The 19,911-nt window shown below is 37.6% G+C and overlaps 1 non-coding gene across 1 annotated transcript; it reads right to left on the bottom strand.

Moving 5' to 3' along the window:
• Positions 1 to 14,426: 14,426 nt before the first annotated feature.
• Positions 14,427 to 14,531, bottom strand: LOC114212459 (U6 spliceosomal RNA). Its single transcript, XR_003609967.1, has one exon. It is a non-coding gene; the product is annotated as a U6 spliceosomal RNA (small nuclear RNA).
• Between the last annotated feature and the right edge of the window lie 5,380 nt (positions 14,532 to 19,911).

Here is a 19,911-nt window from a genome sequence, read left to right as displayed (position 1 = left end):
CCAACACATGAACAAAATTACACGAGGAGATCTGAGCAACTGTAATGATGTGCCACCTATTTGCTGTTCCTATTACTCATATTTCTCATAACCCCTGAAACTGGGCCACCTACCCCAGGTTTTGAGGCCAAGCCTCTTCTCAATAGGAGAAATTTGAACAATCTTATGTCAGAAGAGTTCATTCACAAGATTAATTTAGCCTTTGCTGAGGTTGTACTCTAGTTCAGGGTAAACTTTTTTGTAAAGGGCCAAATAGTAAATATTTGAGACTTAGTGGGACATATAGTCTCTCTCACAACTACTCAACTCTGCCTTTGTAGTTGGAAATCAACCATAGAAAATACGTATATGAATGAATGTAACTCTGTTCCAACAAAACTTTATTTACAAAAACAGGGTTGTATTTGGCCCATGGGCCATAGTTTGCCAACTTCTTCAGTAAACTGCATTCTTCATTTCTATGCCAAATCTTTTTTCTACCCATTCCGGTAACCAAATTATAGTCTATAAGCTTGTAGTCACAGGAAATATAATTTTTTTTTTAACTTTTCTACAACTTAAACTAATTTCTGTTTTAGACGTATGTTCTGGTGGGTGGTTAAAACTAAATCTCAGCCAATTCAGATTTATCTCAGCTTTTTTATAATAAATACAGGATTATTTCATTGATTTTGGGACTTTCTTCATCAACTCAAGATATTTTCTTCATTTCCCAGGTTGTGGCTCTGTTTTAGAAGGCTTCGGTGGTGCATATATCAGGGGAGAGAGTAGTCCCCTGCCTTCATGTGTCCACTGGCCTTATAATTCTGGTTTCTGTTTGTTGATCTACAATATACTCCCTCTTTTAACTTAGGTTATATTATTACTTAGTTATGGTAAGACCAACAGATCCAGACGTGACTGCCATTATAGTTTGTTACACTCACAGATTCCAAGAGGAAAGGGCATGCCATGTGCCATGGGGTGCCACATGGGAAAGCACCAGGGTCATCAGGAGGCAGGGGAAGGTAGGAAACATGGGCAAGAGACTCTACTGTGGTTTCTGTGTTAGTCAAGGTAGGTAAAACAGACTTAGGATTGGCTAGTTTAAGTAATTTCAGTGGGTTCTGGGATATAAGTTGGCGGTACCTGGCTCTGGAGTGATTAGGGTAGGTAGATAGTGGCCTGGAGTGTGAGGATCCAATAAGGAAGGTATTTGAGAGTGGGCTCTGAATTGGTTGGTTTGCATTTAAAAAACAAAACAAAACAAAACAAAACTGGCTAGTTAGACTAGCAAGTTGTTTACTATCTCTAGAAATTGGCTAACCCTGGGAGAGATAAGTCCCTCCAGGGTCAGCATGACCTCTGATGTCAAAACATCAGAATACAGAAAATAAAAGACATAAATAATACATTTTCCTCTTCAGACGGCAAAGCCCTCAGACTGCTCTTTCGGCTGAATTCAAACTGCTTTCAGGCATGTGGTGAAAGTTCTAAGGATCCTCACACCATGCCTAGGACACAGAAACATTGTAAGCTTATTTAATACTGAACAAGAGTCTGTATATTCATCTCACCTGTTCTTCATGGCACAGAGGAGACAGCCAAGGTTACCTGCCTTTTTCCACTCCAATTAGCAAGCAAAATGCTCATTGATGCTACCATCAGACCTCCTTAACATAACTGGGTTTCTAAAGTCCTGGCCTCTGGTCTCAGCTGGAGAGAAGAGAGCAGAGGCACAACACTCCTTCTCATAGACACCCAGGTGTATAAAATCTTGCTTGCCCCTTGTTTAAGTCTCTCATGCAGCCTGGAGAAAATTAACCTTGCTCGGGTGGGGGCAAGATGGGATGAGGAAAACTAGGTCTTGCCAACTTGGTATTCTTTCTCATCTATTACTTAGTGCATAAACTTTATGGCCTGTGTCCCTCAGGGCTATGAGTTTTGGAAACCAAAACCAAAACTTTTGAAACTCATACCTCTTTTTTTCTTACACCACTCTCTGCCACAATATTTACAAGTTTATTTTGATACTCAAAAGTTGAGCTTTGACTTCTTTTTTTTTCTTTTGGTATTTTCTTTGGTAATATTTCAGAGAAGGAGCCTGGGAAGGGGAAACACATTGATTAATATATCAAAACATTATCTTGCAACACCAGTTATATCCAGGGGGTACCTGCCTTATTCCCCTTGCTTAACTTCCACCTAAATACTTTTCTGGAACCATGGCCCTTCTGTCCTGATTTCCTCACCCTGTTCTTGTTAGACAATCCTTACACCTTCCCTTTCCTGGTGAAGCTGTGCTCCCACTGATGAGTAATTTTCTTAGGTACACAACAAGAAAGAGTTTCTATGCTTGAGGAAATTGTGGGAATCACAGATTCTGAAACTTTCACCCAATATAACTTTTTTCCCCTTGCAAACCTGAATACAAGAACATCTGGATGAAGAAGAAAAGTTTAATATGTCAATTCTCTACCTGGCACACACTGAAGATCTTTAAATGTAAAAATTTGAGGATAAGCAAGAAATTAAAGTTAACCAAACTTGTGTCTTTGGGTGCAGCCAAATATGATTTAACTGTAGATTTTCATCCCTGTGTACAAAAAGGACTGGCTGCATTTCCATGTATTTTTCTTTCCTTCATTCATTTGTTCACTAAATATTTGTTGAGCACTTACTATGTGCCAGAAACTAGTCACTGGGGATATATTAGTGAATAAGAGATAAAATCAGCCACCTTCATGGAATATATGTTCTAATGGCAGGAAATAAGTGTTTAATTGCTCACCTCTATATAGGGCTTATTATGTGCCAGGCATTAATCTAATCTCCACAGTAGCATGATGAGATATTTACTGTTATTTATCATTTTCCAGATAATTTTTAATAGTTTGTCCACAATTTTAGAACTAGTAAGAGGCTCTAAAATAAGTAAGAAGTTGAACCCAGGCAGACTCGCTGCAGAGTCCATGTTCTCAATCACTCCAGTCGATTGACTCTAGCTTATAATTGAATATAGAGGATGTTAGAAGTCAATGATTTGTTTGGGAAAAAAATTAAGTATAAAAAGGGAGTACAGCATACTAGGGGAAATCTGAATCTTAAATAGGGTTGTTAAGGAAGGCTTAACTAGGATGTGTGATTTGAGTGAAATCTTGAAGGATCTTGAAGAATCAAGAGAGATACATATTTATGGTAAAGGTGTTCAGGCAGAGGGAAGGAACTGCAAAGTCCTTGCAGCAGGGCCATGCCTGGCACTCAAGGGTGCAATTTTGCTTGCCACTTTATAAAACACATCATATCTGTTTATCACAAAGCACCCATCTTTGAGTTCTGCTATTGTTGTGGTAAAATACAAGGCTTTCAAAAATGATCTATCATGATGTCTTCTTAATAATTTCAAAGGAGCATTTTTATAACTTTGCCTTCCACAGTTAAAAATAAAAAGAAATGGATGGATGAAACAAGAGTTAAAAAGAGAAAGGAATAAAAGAGACGCATTGTCATCATTCCTTGATATGGTCGATGATGCATTATAAGGGATTAATAAAATGTGAGGCAAACCAAAGTAAGAACTAGCTCTGATTTTAATATGCATTTCTTTTGAAATGAAAATGATCATCTTTGTTAATTGGAAAAGAAAAAATCTAAACATCACGGCCTGAAAAGCATGAATACTCATCTTGTTAGTATAGGCATTGGGCTAATGATAAACCTCAAAGGATCTTATCTGCCCCAGAAAGAGAAAGAATTTGGGCACCTGGGAGGCTCAGTTGGTTAAGCGACTGCCTTCGGCTCAGGTCATGATCCTGGAGTTCCGGGATCGAGTCCCGCATCGGGCTCCCTGCTCGGCAGGGAGTCTGCTTCTCCCTCTGACCCTCCCCCTCTCATGTGCTCTCTCTCTCATTCTTTCTCTCAAATAAATAAATAAAATCTTAAAAAAAAAAACCAGAAAGAGAAAGAATTTACAGAGCTGGTCTTGGCTAAAGCTAAGCTGGTGGTTGTTGTTGCATTTACTTTGCCCTAAACTTCTCCAAACTCTTTATCAGCCAGTTGATACTGTTCCTGATTTACAGGAATTAGAGATTAAAGAGCTTGCAACAGAGGCTGCCCAGCCAGACCCTGGCAGGACTGATGTGAGGCTCACGAATGCCTGGCTGTTTTGCTCTGCTTTGTAACAGATGGCTTGTTTCTAAGGACAAAGTTCTTTATTTTCTTTCAAGTTTTCTTTGGGTTGTATAAAGAATTGAGGTCCTGGCACCTCGGTATTCACTTTCCTTAGTCCCAGAAGACATTAATCAAGGTCTAATGAGAAGAGATCTAAACAAGGGAATGGGACACAGATCCCAGCGTTTTCACTAACTAGTGGTGCAATTTATAAAAATGGACTTTTATTCCTCTCCAAACCTCAGTATCCTCATTTAAAAATGAAGGAAAAAATTACTTCTCCAGTTTTCATAGGATGTTGTAAGAAAAAAGTGAGAAAATAGGTTGAAGTACACTAAAAATTAAAGCCTCTAGCAATAAAAGTGGTTGTCTATTATCCTTTCTTATTTTTCCTACCTTTTTATTCATTAATAATTCTTAAGATTTTCCCTATCTGTTTATTCTCATCTAACTTCTTAATCTTTCTTGGCTCTTCTGCCTCCTTTCTCTGTATTTACTACTTAAGCTACTTTCCCTCAAGCAGACTTATTTCTAAATTAAATTCTTTTGAGTCAATTCACTTACCTAACAACCTCAGTACTACAGTTTTGCTGATTCTTTTCTTTGATATGCCCTCATGTCTGCATTTAATTTGTATATATTCTTATGTCACATTGGCTAGCATGCACTCTGATACAATATAAGGACCCCAGCAGTCAAGTGGATTTCATCCAAATCTCTGACTGCACTGGTTGGGCAGCCCTGCTCCCATCTGCCCAGACTGAAAGGATCAAATGCAAAGGGCTGGTTCTCCTGACCAGAATGAACACTTAACACATTTGGGTGGAAGTAAGCAATCCATGCTAAGGTTTAAAAATGTGAAGGGGAGCCTAAGAAAGAGGTAGTAACTGAGGAAACACAAGAAAATTAGATGGAAAGTCACCACAAACTCTTTAAGGAGACTGAGAGTCTCCTTTTTTCTTCCTTTTTTCCTTACTTTATCCATTTTATATGCAATGTTTAATGAGTTTTCTTAGAAATATAACCTAGTCTCAAAACACTAATATGACAATTGGCTAAAGAGAAAACTCTGTCCTCTGATGAATTATCTGATGTCATTGTATGCTAAGCCAGTGTGAATTCATCTTTCTCCTCTTTGTCCCCCATCTGTCCTCCACTATGTCTCCTGTCTATGTTCTGTTCACTGTTTCCCCCAATCCTATACTTTTTTTTTTCTTTTGCTAAAGATAATTTGGTCTGCTTAGTCTCTTAACCTCTCCTAGGCTACGCTCCTCTTAAAGTCAGGGGTTATGTTGTTCACACCCTATTTTCATCCCCAGCTCCATATTCTACTATAAATCCTCAAGAAGTTGGAAGATGAATTTCCCAGCCCTCACTTAATCCTGTATGGACTCACGCTGCCCTCACTAAAGTAATATCAAATTCCACCAGTTGTGGAATCCATATTATTTCTACTTCTGATCTTAGTGCAGTGGCTTCAAGCTATGTATCATAGAGCCCTAAGGGCCCTTTAGATTCTGGAGAAGAGAAAATGAAAACCAGTGTTCCAGTGAGAAATTGCAGCCATGTCTAGGCACAAATTAGGATCTCTAAAAGCAGATGCTGACATGGAGTTTGGGGTGCAAGGTGTTTATTAGGGATCAACACCTGTGAAAGTTAGGAGGAAGCACAGTTGGGCAGAGAGATAGGACAAACTGTCATGCAGCTTCCAAAAGCCTGAGCCAACCTAGGCCAGGGAGGGGAAGGGGTTCATCTAGAACACATACTGCTTGTCAGAAATGTCCCTATGCATTTTGGACCAAAATAGCTAAATCTTTATACTCTCCCTTTCCCTAACACACACACACACACACACACACACTCACACACACACATGCACACGCTCATGCACGCACACCTTCAGTCACCAAGTGTAGGCTCTGACCTTGGGTGGGGAGGCTTTTTGTAGCTGAGATTCACCCTGAAGGAGCTGACAGCTGGAGGCTGCTGGCTGACCACACTCCCCACAGCTGAGCAACCAGTCTCTCCTTGAAAGGAAATCTGTGTGGCACGTCTCCTCATCTACCACTTGAGTTGTCAGAATTATATTTGTATGGATGTATTAAAAAGTGCATATGTGCTAAGTTAGCTTGAGGAGTTTAGTTCCACAAGGCATGCCATTGAACAATATTGAGTCTACTATGAAAATAAACTATAAAACATCTTTGTGGTTATTTCTTTCAGAGTTCATGTTTCCTCCTCTGTCCATAGTTCAGCCATGCCTTCCATAGAGTGTGCTATAAACAACTCTTAAAACTCAAACTCTGCTTTTGTCAATTGTTCACAGCAATTCATTGATCTCTTGCAACCACAGTTGAAAAAGCTGACATTATTTTGGGTAATAAACTTACTAGCCATGTAAATTCTATGCTCAGTGCCATTGTCCTTGTATATCAGATACTAACAAAGAAGCAGGGGTCATATGCCAGCCTGAAATAGGCATCAGTGAGCATCTGCTGTTAGCTGTATTTGCAAGAAATGAATGGGAACTGTAAAAATTAATCAGAGACTTTTTGATCACTGACAGATTTTAAGAGAAAGCAGTTTTAAACCATTGCAATATGGTTTCCGGTTCTCTTTCATTCTCTCTCTCCTCTGATCCTATGCCCCCTCTCCATACTACCATGTCTTCCTCCTCTTGTTTAGACACTTCTGACTTTTACAACTATAGCCCCTTTTGGGGAGTAAAAGAGGGCAAGAAGAATTGGCTAAAATCGATTATATGAATGGCAAAGAAGTTCACCATTCTGAAGCAGTTTTACCTGTGAAAATCTAAAGGTATTCCCTGTGGCCCATGAGCATTGTGTGGTTTCCTGGGAAAACCTGACCAAAGTTTCCATGTTGTGTGAGGGCTCTTGCCTCCTGGAGCTTCATGTATGTACAGACGTACTTCATTATGCTTGAACAGAAATGTCACCATTAGTGATTTAAACCTAATTTAAATGGTTTGCCAGGGGAGCGCCTGGGGGGCACAGTGAGTTAAGCGACCCACTCTTGATTTTTGGCTCAGGTCATGATCTCAGGTCTGTGAAATCAAGCCATGCATGGGGCTCTGAGCTCAGCAGGGAGCCTGACTGAAGATTGTCTCTCTCCCTCTGCCCCTCCCCACTCCCTCTCTCAAATAATAAATAAATAAATCTTAAAAAAAAAACAAAAACAAAAACAAAACATTTGCCAGGACACCTGAGCAATGAGAGGTCTTCAAGAGTTCCTTTTAGGGGCACCTGTGTGGCTCAGTTGTTAAGCATCTGCCTTCGGCTCAGGTCATGATCCCAGGGTCCTGAGATCGAGCCCCACATTGGGCTCCTTGCTCCGCAGGAAGCCTGCTTCTCTCTTTCCCCCTCCCCCTGCTTGTGTTCCCTCTCTCACTGTATCTCTCTCTCTGTCAAATAAATAAATAAAATCTTTAAAGAAAAGTGTTTCTTTTATTCTATCTTTTTTCAAACATGGGTAAATTATCACACAGTTGGGCTTCCAAGAATCACAATGAAGGTGTTCGAATGTCATCTATTAATTAGTGTTTGGTATGAGGCTGCCAAAATTTGACAAAAGATGAGAACAGTACATTTGACTTCTTCAGGTACAAATGCTTGGTGAAGGAAGGCATCTATGGCAATGTTTATTATTCTAGATTAGAATTTTAGGAAATAGTTTTGATTCAGCTTAGGTTCAATAACTGAAATTACCACCATTGCCTGTTACTTACAGGTGTAATCCATGTATTTGCATCTCTGCTATAAAGGTTCAAATTTATGGGGTATGTTTGTGTGTGTGTGTGTGTGTGTGTGTGTGTGTGTGTGTGTGTGTGTGTGTGTTTGCACATGCATGTGCTTTAGGGCATGGAGAAGTGAGGTGTCGCACTTCACTTGACATAGCAACAATCAAGTGTCACTCAGAATAAATACTATAATAGACAGCAAATTTTCTCCCCAGTCATTTATGCATAGTTAAGCTCATAGAATAAGTTTTAAAATGTTAATGTTTACTGAACATTTATTTTATATGTCTCAGTTCTGAAAGTTCTATAAGTGCACATGCATTATTTAATTAAATCCTTACACAATCCTATTATTAGGTACTATTGTTATCTCCAATTTACACATGAGGAAATTCATGCTTAGGAAGTTTAAGCAACTTGCCTAGGGTCACTCAACTAGTAAGTGGCTGAGTCAGGACTGAAATCAGATATTTGTGACTCCAGGACCAGTGGTCAAACAGCTAGTAAATGGCAGACTTGTAATTTAAACCCAGGTCTTTCACCTCTAAGGTTTATGCTTTTAAGCAGCTTTTATAGCTTTTGGTGTTTAGAAAACAAGCTAAAAAATGCTATGTCTGAAGAGAATATGTAGAAGCTGAAACCCCAAACCAAATACATATATATACCTACAAAATGAAACAAAATAAACAAAACACAAATTAGTTAAATGTCCTCTGCTTAATTCATGATGCCAAACAGACAAGGAAACGTCTTGTCCCGTAGGTTTCCTCTCCTTTTTCCACCTTAGCTCAATGGGACCCATGCTCCAGTTTTCAGACCTCTCCAGAAAATTCACATGTGTTTTGTTTCCACAATTACTGGGACACCAGCAGTGTTCTCCCCACTTCTTCACACTCTCAGCACTGATCTTTCATATGCTCCAAAGTCAGGTGAGGGGAAGAGAAAAGAGGGGCAGGCCTTCACCTCCCCATCTTTTCCAGGGGCTGCTGCTTTTTTCTTTCCTCAAGAGGAACAACAATAAAAACAAAACAAATCCAAAGACCACTTCTGAAAATCCCCAGGAAATTCTTTTTCCAGAGTTCTCACTCACTAATTTGGCTAACATTCCTGCTGGTAACAGACCCAGTGAATCCTCCATAATTGCTGTGAGCCACACAGGGAAAAAGCTAGGAGGAAATCTCTTCTGCAACAGCAAACAGCAAGAATAAAAGAGGCAGGGGATTTTGCAGAAAGCCAACCTCCTGAAATTAAGAACAAAGCCTTTCTTGCCAAACCTATTCTAGTCTGGCCATGATGAAATGGTATAAGTTGCCATTTTACAGCAATCTGATAATCAACAGCTTATTGTAATTCTTAAGATCCCATATTTTGCTCTGTTTCTGTGTCTGTGTGTGCACATGCATATTGTGTGTGTGTGCAGTGGGTTCAGGAGTGAGAGGCTGCGGGACAGCCACAGATGAGAACAAAATTGTTATTGTTACTTTTCCTCAAGATGGCCCCTTTCTTCCAGAAGAACAATATGCTGTGATCTTTGGCTGCCCAGGCTTTACATCATCCATATTACCCTGCAGTGGCAGCAGATTGATGTGTATTTCCGCTGCCCCCAGAGAGTTACCCTCTAATCCTTTATTTGCCTCTCCAGCACAATTGCTCAGAAGCAAGAGCAGGAATAAAGTGCATACAATTGATTCCAATGTATCCATCACTTAAACTACAGTCTAGGACATCAGGAGATAAGGAATGAGGAAAGAAGAGAAGAAAGAAGAAAGAAAGAAAAAGAAAGAAAGAAAGAAAGAAAGAAAGAAAGAAAGAAAGAAAGAAAGAAAGAAAGAAAGAAAGAAAGAAAGAAAGAAAGAAAGAAAGAGAAAGAAAGAAAGAGAAAAAGAGAGAAAGAAAGAAAAGGAATCCCCAAAACTTTGAATCAAGAAATGCTTGTACATTCCAGATCAAGGAAAATCATCATACAATTTGGCTTGATTCTTTGACTTTTAGTATAGTTTCCCACTTTTCAGCAGAGAAAGGTTAATGCTTGTTTGTGAACACCCAGTAATGAAGTAATACTGGAAGTGATGGTATGCATTTTTAAAGTGCATTTGTGGAAGAGTGGCTTCTACCTACCACTATCTTTGGATTCTGGCATTATATCTTCTAAGTGGGAATCATGGAAATGGAGCTTTGTTCAACTAACTTTAATTGGGTTGGGGGAATTTAATCTTAGTTCATGTGTGCTCAAGTATATAATTAAAAATAAACAAGAGATTAAGTAGAAAAAACATTTAGTAACTCAAATCACTTTGATGCAAACTAATAAACATCTATTGTATGGGGGACTAATCCTATTCCTTTAGGAGATCACAGATGACAGAGACACAGATCCCACCCTCAAGCTGCTTATAATCTAGGAGAGGAGAATAAAAGTTTACACATATAACTAAAATAAATACAAGGGGCTCTAAAGTGGCTAGTAGAATTGATTCATCTATAATTCTGTATGTGAGGTTTCTAAGTTTCCAAACCCCTAGCCCCACATCCATGGCTGCTGGAATCAAAAGAATACTGGAAACTGAAATGCCATTATACCTTTGAATTATAGGAACAGGAAGGAGACAGGAAGAACACTTCAGGCAAAGAGAGCATACAGGAGTCAAAGAGATTACTAAAATGCTCTATATGAGCATTTAGAGGGTGCACCTGGTATTTAGGTTTGTAACTTCTTCAATAACTGAATTTTGTTAAATAAATATAACCTAAAAGGAGCAATAAAAAATAAAGGGTAAAGCTGAAAAAGAAAAAGGGACAAGCTATCTCTACAAAAGTAGTACTGTAAAAATTCTTAGGCATTTGTCCCTCATACTTCTCAGGAACAAGTCTCCACAGTTGGAATTTGAATTTAACTTTCTGAATGTGGAAAGAAATCCCATATGTGTATATATTTTTTGCAGCCTGTGTGATTTAGCAAAAAAACAGGCAAATATATTGCTTTCATACTTATATTAGAAATGCCAGATGCATAACCACAATTTAGGTTTGATTTTTTTTCAACTCAAACAATAGTGTTCCTTTAAGCAAAATTGGCTTGACTTTGAGAATGAATGCAAAAACTTAATGTTTTGAAATCTTGCAGAATAATTTGTTGGCAGCTCAAGATCTTGTTTTGCCAAGTTTTACTCCAAAATAATTTTCTTACTCAGAGTTGATACAGGGACTGGCAATTCTCACTTGAATATATGGCACTTACACAATTGAGCCAACTAACACACTGGAAGGAGGAGGCTGTCTTAGACTCAAAGAAGACTAATTATTTCAATAATGGGCACTCAGAGGCCCAAAGATGTAGGTGACTAGTCCAAACTTTCATTATCAATTAGTAGTGAAGGAAGGACTAGTAATATGTTTAAGTTGACAAACTTTCAAAATTACTGCCCTAAAAGAGAAAATTAGAGAGAACTCTGGGAGAATGGTGGCTTGAGGCATCCCACATCCTTCCATTCAGGGCTCTGACTCCAGCTCAGGCACTTCTTGCAGGCCAATAGGCAGGGGTGAGCCAAAACCTGTTTTCATACTCCCTCCCCTTTGGGTCAGCATTCTAGGGCTCAGTACAAACGCCCAAAGCAAGCATCAGAAAACAGCCCTTCCTAGAAAGAAAGTCCATTTCAGCTCTCTGAACTTCAGGGTTTCCCTGACCCTAAGGATGTGAAGAGGTGAACATTTGGGTTTTACTCATCTCTACCTCTGACAATAAGAGCAGAGAAGCTCTGCCTTTGAGCACTGAGACAGGAGAAATGCACAGTCAGCTGTATGTACAATGAGTCATCAGGCAGGATGGCTGTACCTTCCAGAACTTTCAGGAGCACTCCCACATAAAGTGGCCAAATAAGCAAATACAGAAATGACATTTGGTAAAAGGGCATATAAGTCAGAGAGTAGAATAAACAAAGAAAAAAATCAGAAAAAACTGCTAAAGAAATAGAACTGCTTCTTTTAAAGTTAGATCTAAAAGGAGAAGAATATGTAAAGAGATCTGAATATAGCACTCAGTGTAATTCCTGGCACTAAAACTACATGCCTTTTTTAATTTGAAAATTGAATAGATGAAGTGAAAGAGAAAGTCAGCATTATAGATGCCCAAATTGGTGCCTTGGAAGATCAGGTGGAAGAATATGTTAAGTTATAGAGGGGAAAAGGAAAACAAAAATGCTACAGAAATATGGGGGGAAATATGTATATTTTGGAAAATAGATTTATGAGAAAAAATGGATGAGATAAATGGAAAAGACAATGATTGAACACATGATTGAAGAAAGTTTCCCTGAGTTGAAGACCTGGGCCGGAAGATTTGAACAGCTCATCAAGTTCTAGATCAGACATTTGAGATAGTACTTAAACCAAGATGTGTCCTTATCAAGTTACTGGACTCCAGTGATGAAGACAAATAAATATTTAATGCATCCAGACAGACACAAGTAATATACAGAGACAAAGGAATCAGATTGGTCATGAATTCATGCAATTCCAAAGCTACAAGATTGTGGAATAATATCTACAGATGCTTTACAGTAAAGGACTGGATATGTGACAAGATATTATTCCTTAAAAGCCTATAAGAATGTTATTTGCAGAGATAACATCAAACATATACCCCATCTGAGGAAACAAGGACTCAAACCAGAGGATAATAAATCTGAACCTCATGATAGTTGAAATGGAAGAAGAGGTAAAGTTGATGAGAAAAGAATTTGGTAATAGATTTATAATTAAATATAACTGAATAATGATAGGCACTCTGGGAATTTGTACATTGAGGGATTAAAAAGAGTTTTTAAAATAAAAAAGGGATACTGCTAGAAAAATTCTAATAATCATGTGAAACTAAAAGTATTAAATTATTTGAGAAGAAGTTTGGATGGGAGAAAGAGGAGTAAAACAAAAACATTCCAGAACTCTCATATGGTGTCCAGATGGGGTTAGAGGAAGAGCCTTAATTAGGGAAACAGTTATGATCTTGTTTTCATATAATATTAAATAAATGTGGGTATAATTATGGGTATGAGGAAAAGGAAGGTGACCATTTATGAAAGATAAAATTATACTGGAAATTCTTAGGTAATAAGGAGGAAGAAGCAATTAATAAAGTTATTCAAATAAACATGAGAAAAATAAAAAATTTAAATAAATAATGAAGTACAGAGTATTGACTAAAATCAAGTATACCATTATGCAAACATAAAAGACTGAATTCTCCCAATAAAGATCAGAGAATATTAGACTGGAGTAAAAAGCAAATTCAAGCCATTTATTATTTAAATAAGAAATTATTTAATAAGAAACACAGTTAAAGTGAATAGCTAAGTTTGGAAATAAAGGGATAGACATATGACTAACCAAATATAAATAAAAACAAAGCAGGAAGGGCAATATCAGACTAAAATTAGCTTTAAAATTAAAATCCCTATATATATAGCAAAAAGAGATATTACATAATAATAAAAGGTATGATTTATGAAGCAGGAAAAACAATCATAACTCTGTAGATATCAAACAACACAAAAGTTAAAGAAATAAAGCAAAAACTAATGGTGAGTCAAGAGAATCAGTAAAAAATAAAAAAAGATGGCATATTTTCACATATTTTTTAGAATCAGGCAGATCAAGTAGACAAAATATTAAGAAGGACATAGAGAAATTTAATAATATATTTGATTAACTTCATTTAATTGGTGTGTTGAATCTCATATTTAGGGAAAAGAGAATATTTTGTTACATTCAATAGAAATTTATAAAAATCAAATACATATTTGGATACAAATAAGACTTCAATAAATTTTTTTTCTTTTCAAATTTTTATTTAAATTCTAGTTAGTTAACATATAGTATAATATTGGTTTCAGGAGTAGAATTCAGTGATTCATTAGTTATATTTAACATCAGTGCTCAACGCAAGTGCCATCCTTAATACCCATCACCCATTTAGCCTATCCCCTGACCGCCTCTCCTCCATCAAGCCTCAGGTTGTTCTCTATCATTAAGAGTCTCTTATGGTTTGTTTCCCTTTTTTTTTCCCCTTCTCATATGGTAATCTATTTTATTTCTGAAGGTATTTATCTTTCTCTGACTGACTTATTTTGCTTAGCATAATACACTCTAGCTCTATATGATTGCAAATGGCAAGATTTCACTCCTTTTGATGGCTGGGTATATTCCATTGTATATATATACCACCTCTTCTTTATCCATTCATCAGTCAATGTACATTTGTGCTTTTTCCATAGTTTGGCTATTATTGATAATGCTGCTATAAACATTGGGGTTCATGTACCCCTTTGAATCTGCATTTTTGTATCCTTTGGGTAAAGACCTAACAGTACAATTGCTGGATTGTAAGGTAGTTCTATTTTTTACTTTTCCAGGAACCTCCATACTGTTTTCCATAGTGGCTGCACCAGTTTGCATTCCCACCAAAAGTGCAAGAGATTTCCCCTTTCTCTGCAAACTCGCCATCACTTGTTTCTCATGTTGTTAAAAAAATACAGAACACTGCACAATTTTGACTGTCATCTTTGTGCAGGGGTCATGCTAATCTTTTCTTTATCATTCAAATTTTAGTATATGTCCTGCCAAAGTGAGCATTCAATAAAATTTTTTATCATAATTGCCATACTCTGAAAATCATCCGATAGAAAAACAAAAAAATGTAATGGTAAAATATTATCCTCTTTGAAATAATTAATGATTTTCCTATATGACCTTTGGCTTAAATAGGAAGTAAAACTAAAATTTTATTATATCTGGAAAGAATGAAAAAGAAAGCACTTTATGTTTTTTAATTTTTTTAATTTATTTTTACTATGTTATGTTAATCACCATACAGCACATTATTAGTTTTTGATGTAGTGTTCCAGGATTCATTGTTTTCATATACCACCCAATGCTCCATGCACTCCTTAATACCCATCACTGAGCCAACCCATCCCCCCACACCTCTCCCCTCTAAAACCCTCAGTTTGTTTCCTGGGGTCCCCATAGTCTCTCATGGTTCAACTCCCCCTCCGATTACCCCCCTTCATTTTTCCCTTCCTTCTCCTAATGTCCTCCATGCTATTCCTTATGTTCCACAAATAAGTGAAACCATATGATAATTGACTTTCTCTCTTTGACTTATTTCACTTAGCATAATCTCCTACAGTCCCATCCATGTTGACGCAAAAGTTGGGTATTCATTCTTTCTGGTGGCTGAGTAATATTCCACTGTGTATATGGACCACATCTTCTTTATCCATTCATCTATTGAAGGATATCTCAGCTCTTTCCACAGTTTGGCTATTGCAGACATTGTTGCTATAAACATTGGGGTGCATATGGCCCTTCTTTTCACTACATATGTGTCTTTGGGGTAAATACCCAGTAATGGAATTACTGGGTCATAAGGTAGCTCTATTTTTAATTTTTTGAGGAAACTCCACACTGTTTTCCAGTGACTGGATTGCATTCCCACCAACTTGCATTCCCACCAACAGTGTAAGAGGGTTCCGTATTATGGGAGCATTTGGGCCGTTCGCTTTGAGAATTATTATTGAAAGATATGAATTTATTGTCATCATGTTACCTGTGAAGTCCTTGTTTCTATAGATTATCTCTGTAAATTTATGTTCTATATCACTCTTGGGATCTTTCATCTTTTATAGAACCCCCCCTTAATATTTCTTGCAGAGCTGGCTTAGTGGTCACATATTCTTTCAGTTTCTGCCGGTCGTGAAAGCTCTGCATCTCTCCATCCATTCTAAATGACAGCCTTGCCAGATAAAGTATTCTTGGTTGCGTGTCTTCTCATTACTACCCTGAATATGTCTTGCCAGCCCTTTCTGGCTTGCCAGGTCTCTGTGGATAGGTCTGATGTTATTTTGATGTTCCTCCTTCTGTATATAAGGAATTTCTTCCCCCTGACTGCCCTTAAGATGGTTTCCTTAGTTCTAAGATTTGTGAGTTTTACTATTACATGTCAGGGTGTTGTTCTGTTTCCTTGATCTTGGGAAGGGTCCTCTCTGCCTCTAGGACATGAATGTTTGTTTCATTCTCCAGATTAGGGAAGTTCTCAGCTATGATTTGCTCAAATATATCTTCTAGCCCTCTCTCTCTCTCCACCCCCTCAGGGATCCCAATAATTCTGACATTGGAATGTTTCATGGTGTCATTTATTTCTCTAATTCTGTTTTCATGGATTTTGAGCTGTTTCTCCCAATCTTCCTTTTTCCTTCTTTTCTATCAATTGGTCTTCTAGATCACTAATTCGTTCTTCTGTCTCATTTACCCTAGCTGATAGAGTATCTAGATTAGATTGGATCTCACTGATATCATTTTTAAGTTCTGCCATTTCAGCTTTCATTTCTGCCCTTAGAGACTCCATGTTGCCATTAATCGATTTCTCCATTCTAGCTATCATCTTCATAACTGTTACCCTGAAGTCCATTTCTGACTTCTTGCTTATATCTGTATCCATTTGTAAATCTGTGGCAGAAGTCACAGTCTCTGAGTCTTTCCTATTTTGGGGGTTCCTCCTCCTAGTCATTCTGTTGAGAGGTGGTTAAGGGAATGTACAGAGTCCAAATTATTGATCACAACCCAAGCAAGATGCAACTGTTTTATAGGGACCTTAGGGTTGTCGGCCTCTTGTTCTCCCAGCCTGTTGTCTGGGGGAGGGGCCTGCTGCACTATTACTCAGGCAACCCTGTTTGGGCAGAGTTACCCTGCCTCCTGTGGGGGAGGAATGGGCTCAGTGAAGCTGGGTTTTGGGGGCTTTTGTTCTCTGGTGGCTTTCCCCAGTGGTTTTCTGTGTCTCTTCTGAGAGTCAGAGCAGAAGAGATCATTTCCAACCCTCTGCCTCAGAACAGAGAGATCACAGTCTGTTCTTCAGTGACCTCTCCTGCCCACACTATCTCTGTTTCTGTCTATGCTGCTAAAAACTGCAGCGTCCTGGGTTGTGAGCCCCTCAGCAATACTCCCAGTCCTGGCTTCCAGGTAGGGGCACATCTCTGCCCTTTGTGCTTCTAAAACTGCCAGCTGTCCCCAGTTCACATGCATGGCCCCACCACTCCAGGTTTCAGTCCAGGGGGCTGCCCTAAAGTCCTTTCCCCACTGCTGATGGTCTGTGAGTCTGTGCCCCATCCCCAGAACAGGAGGCTTTCAGAACCAGCAGTGCAGTATCCTTATGGCTCCCTCCCCTTCCATTTATCTTCTAATATCTGCCTGTGGAATCACGGCTCCCTGCTTCATAGCTCAAAACCAACCATGTGCGATATTCCATTTGTAGAGATCCAGATATATCTTACATCTCAGGCTGATTTCATGGGTGTTCAGAGTAGTCTGGTGGATATCTAGCTCAATTCAGGGGACCGGTTGGAATAGGGTCCCTACTCCCCCACCATCTTTTCCCAAGTCCCAAGAAAGCACTTTATACTAATACTTATGGAAAACAGTACACTTAAACTTAAACACTAAAACTTATGGGAAAAAGCAAAAGCAATACTCATGGCAAAAGCTATAACCTTAAATGACTTCATATTTAAAAAGAAAGAATGAAATTAAGGAAAGTTAACATTCATCTTAAAAAATGTAAAACAACAAAATCTACCAAAACAGAGCAGGAAAAGAGAATTAACTTATGCAGTATGACAGTAATGGACTAGAAAACAAACAAAATGAAAGTAGTAGAAGAGATAAGTAAATACAAAAGCTAGTTCTCTGACAACTGAAAAGAGGTAAATATCTTCTAATCCAAATTCAAGGGGGAAGGGAAGAAAGAGAATAGTTGAAAAGCCACAAGATTATGGATGAGAAAGGAGACATAACCACATCTAGAAAAAGAATAAATTTGAGTATATAAGAGAACACTACATGAAACTCTATGGCAACAAACTTTAAAATATAAAGAAAATAGGCAATATAGATAACCCAGATAAATAAAGAAGAATTAGAAAACTTAAGTAGACCAGGTAAATACAGAAGAGGCTGAAGGAGTGTAAATATTTTCTATAAAAAATAGCAACTGATAACCTCATAGCTAATTCACAGGGTCTCTCATTCTCCCTCCTGTTCCTTGTTCCTTTCTTTCTTGGTACCTTATACTAATATTTATCAAGTGCTTAGTGTATATCAGTTACTGTTTTAGGCTGTAGGATACAATATTAAATGAAATAAGGTCTTTGTTCTTGAAGAGCTTACCTTCTACTTTACAGCTTGTAGGTAAAGATGGTGGGCTGCTCAATTAATTTTATGACCTCATAAACTGTAAAACCTACTACAAAGAGTATAAAATAACGAATTTATAGACCAATCTCACTCATGAATATAGATATAAAAATAATAAATGAGATACAACCAAATAGAATGTACATAGATGTGTGGAAAGATAGAGTGACTAAAAACATTTGTTCTGGGATTTTAATCATGGCCCCAAATCAGGAAATCTATCAATATAATTCACTGTATCAACAAATAAAAGAAAAAAAAGTATAAACATGCAAATGATATCCAAAAAAAATCTACTAAAATTCAACAATTCCTAAACTAAAACTCTCTAATGAAATAGGACTAGAAGGAAAAGTATTAGCTACATAAAGAGTTAAGATATTGGTTCTGTTATTATTTAAATTGGTTTCTTGAAACACGGAGTCTTTTCCCTATGTTTGAAGGAGTTCTCTAGAGTTAAAAATTTTAACCTTAGTTTTTATATACTATTGGGAAAAATTATGGCCATACCAATCACAAAGCAAATCCAAAATTTAGACATAGTCAACACCTACACAACTCTGCAAAATGAAAGGCCAAAAGCCCAATGGCTTCCTGCAGAATTTCCAGCCACTTGAGCCTTGCACAGGATAAGTGCTTAATATGTATTTGTTCAAGGTGAATAAGTCATTTAACCTCCATGAGCCCTAGTTTTCTCATAGAATAGGAAAGCATGCCCTGCCTATCTCATCAAGTTGCTAAAACAATCTAATCAATAATATATGTGAAATTGTTTTGTGAACTAAAATGCCAAACAACTGTAAGTTCTTTCTGTTAATATAAAAGAGAATATACTTAAATGTCAAATGGGTAATGAAGACAAATGCTAAGGGTTTTCAGAGAAATCTGAATTTCGAGAAGGTCATTCTAGGCATGAATCCTCAAGACTTCTTGAAGAGCATGATATTGAACTATATTTACCCTTACCTCCTGTGGCCATCACTATCTAATATTACAGTGGCTCTTGTTGTGGCTGTTCTTGATTACTCTTAGGCTTATCTGGAATTCTACTCATTCAGTTGATAAATATTTACCAAACACTTTCTATGTACTAGACATTGTGTTAGGCAAAAGTAGTGAGGCTAGTGTCTTTCCTCAAAGAGCTTATAATATGCAGTGCAAGTTACTCAAACTTCAAATATTTGTATACTAACATCATTATTTTACCATATCAGTCATCTTTATTTTTTTATTCAATACTTTAAACGGTTTCAGATTTAAATTTGCATCTTATGTTTGCTTTGACTTAAGTGATAATATTCCTGAAATCACTGGTTTTATATGCTAGTTTTACATTTTCTTTCAAATACACATTAAACATTGCACACACACAAAAATTTTTAGGTTTGGTCTGTGTACCAGCAAAATAATCTCCCAAACAACAAGTAGTACAAGTATCTCATTTTTGGAAAGAGAAGGAATGCAGACCAGTAAGTAGTAAATTAAGATGCACACAACTGTGTATTAAGGTTAGTTTAATGTTGAGGGAGAGCTTGTACCAGAAACAAATTTTTAGTGATAAGAGGAGAGGGATGAACTTTCCTTCCTGTATCCCCTCATTTGGAAAGTCACTGCTGTCAAAGAATGAAGAAGAGGTGAGCCCCCACCACAATACCAGAAGCAAGAAGCTGAATTTGTTGCTTGCTAGAGAAGGCAGGTCTGTGGTTGCAGGACATAGGGCAGCAAAACAAACTGCTGATCAAATAGAGTGTGTTGGGAAGTGT

The sequence above is a fragment of the Eumetopias jubatus genome, unplaced genomic scaffold (genome assembly GCF_037043125.1).
Source record: "Eumetopias jubatus isolate StellerSeaLion01/CBP00866 unplaced genomic scaffold, mEumJub1_p1.0 scaffold_15, whole genome shotgun sequence".
NCBI classification, from domain to species: Eukaryota; Metazoa; Chordata; class Mammalia; order Carnivora; family Otariidae; genus Eumetopias; species Eumetopias jubatus.
Note: the sequence above shows the minus strand (reverse complement) of the source record. Positions and strands in the feature narration are given on the sequence as shown.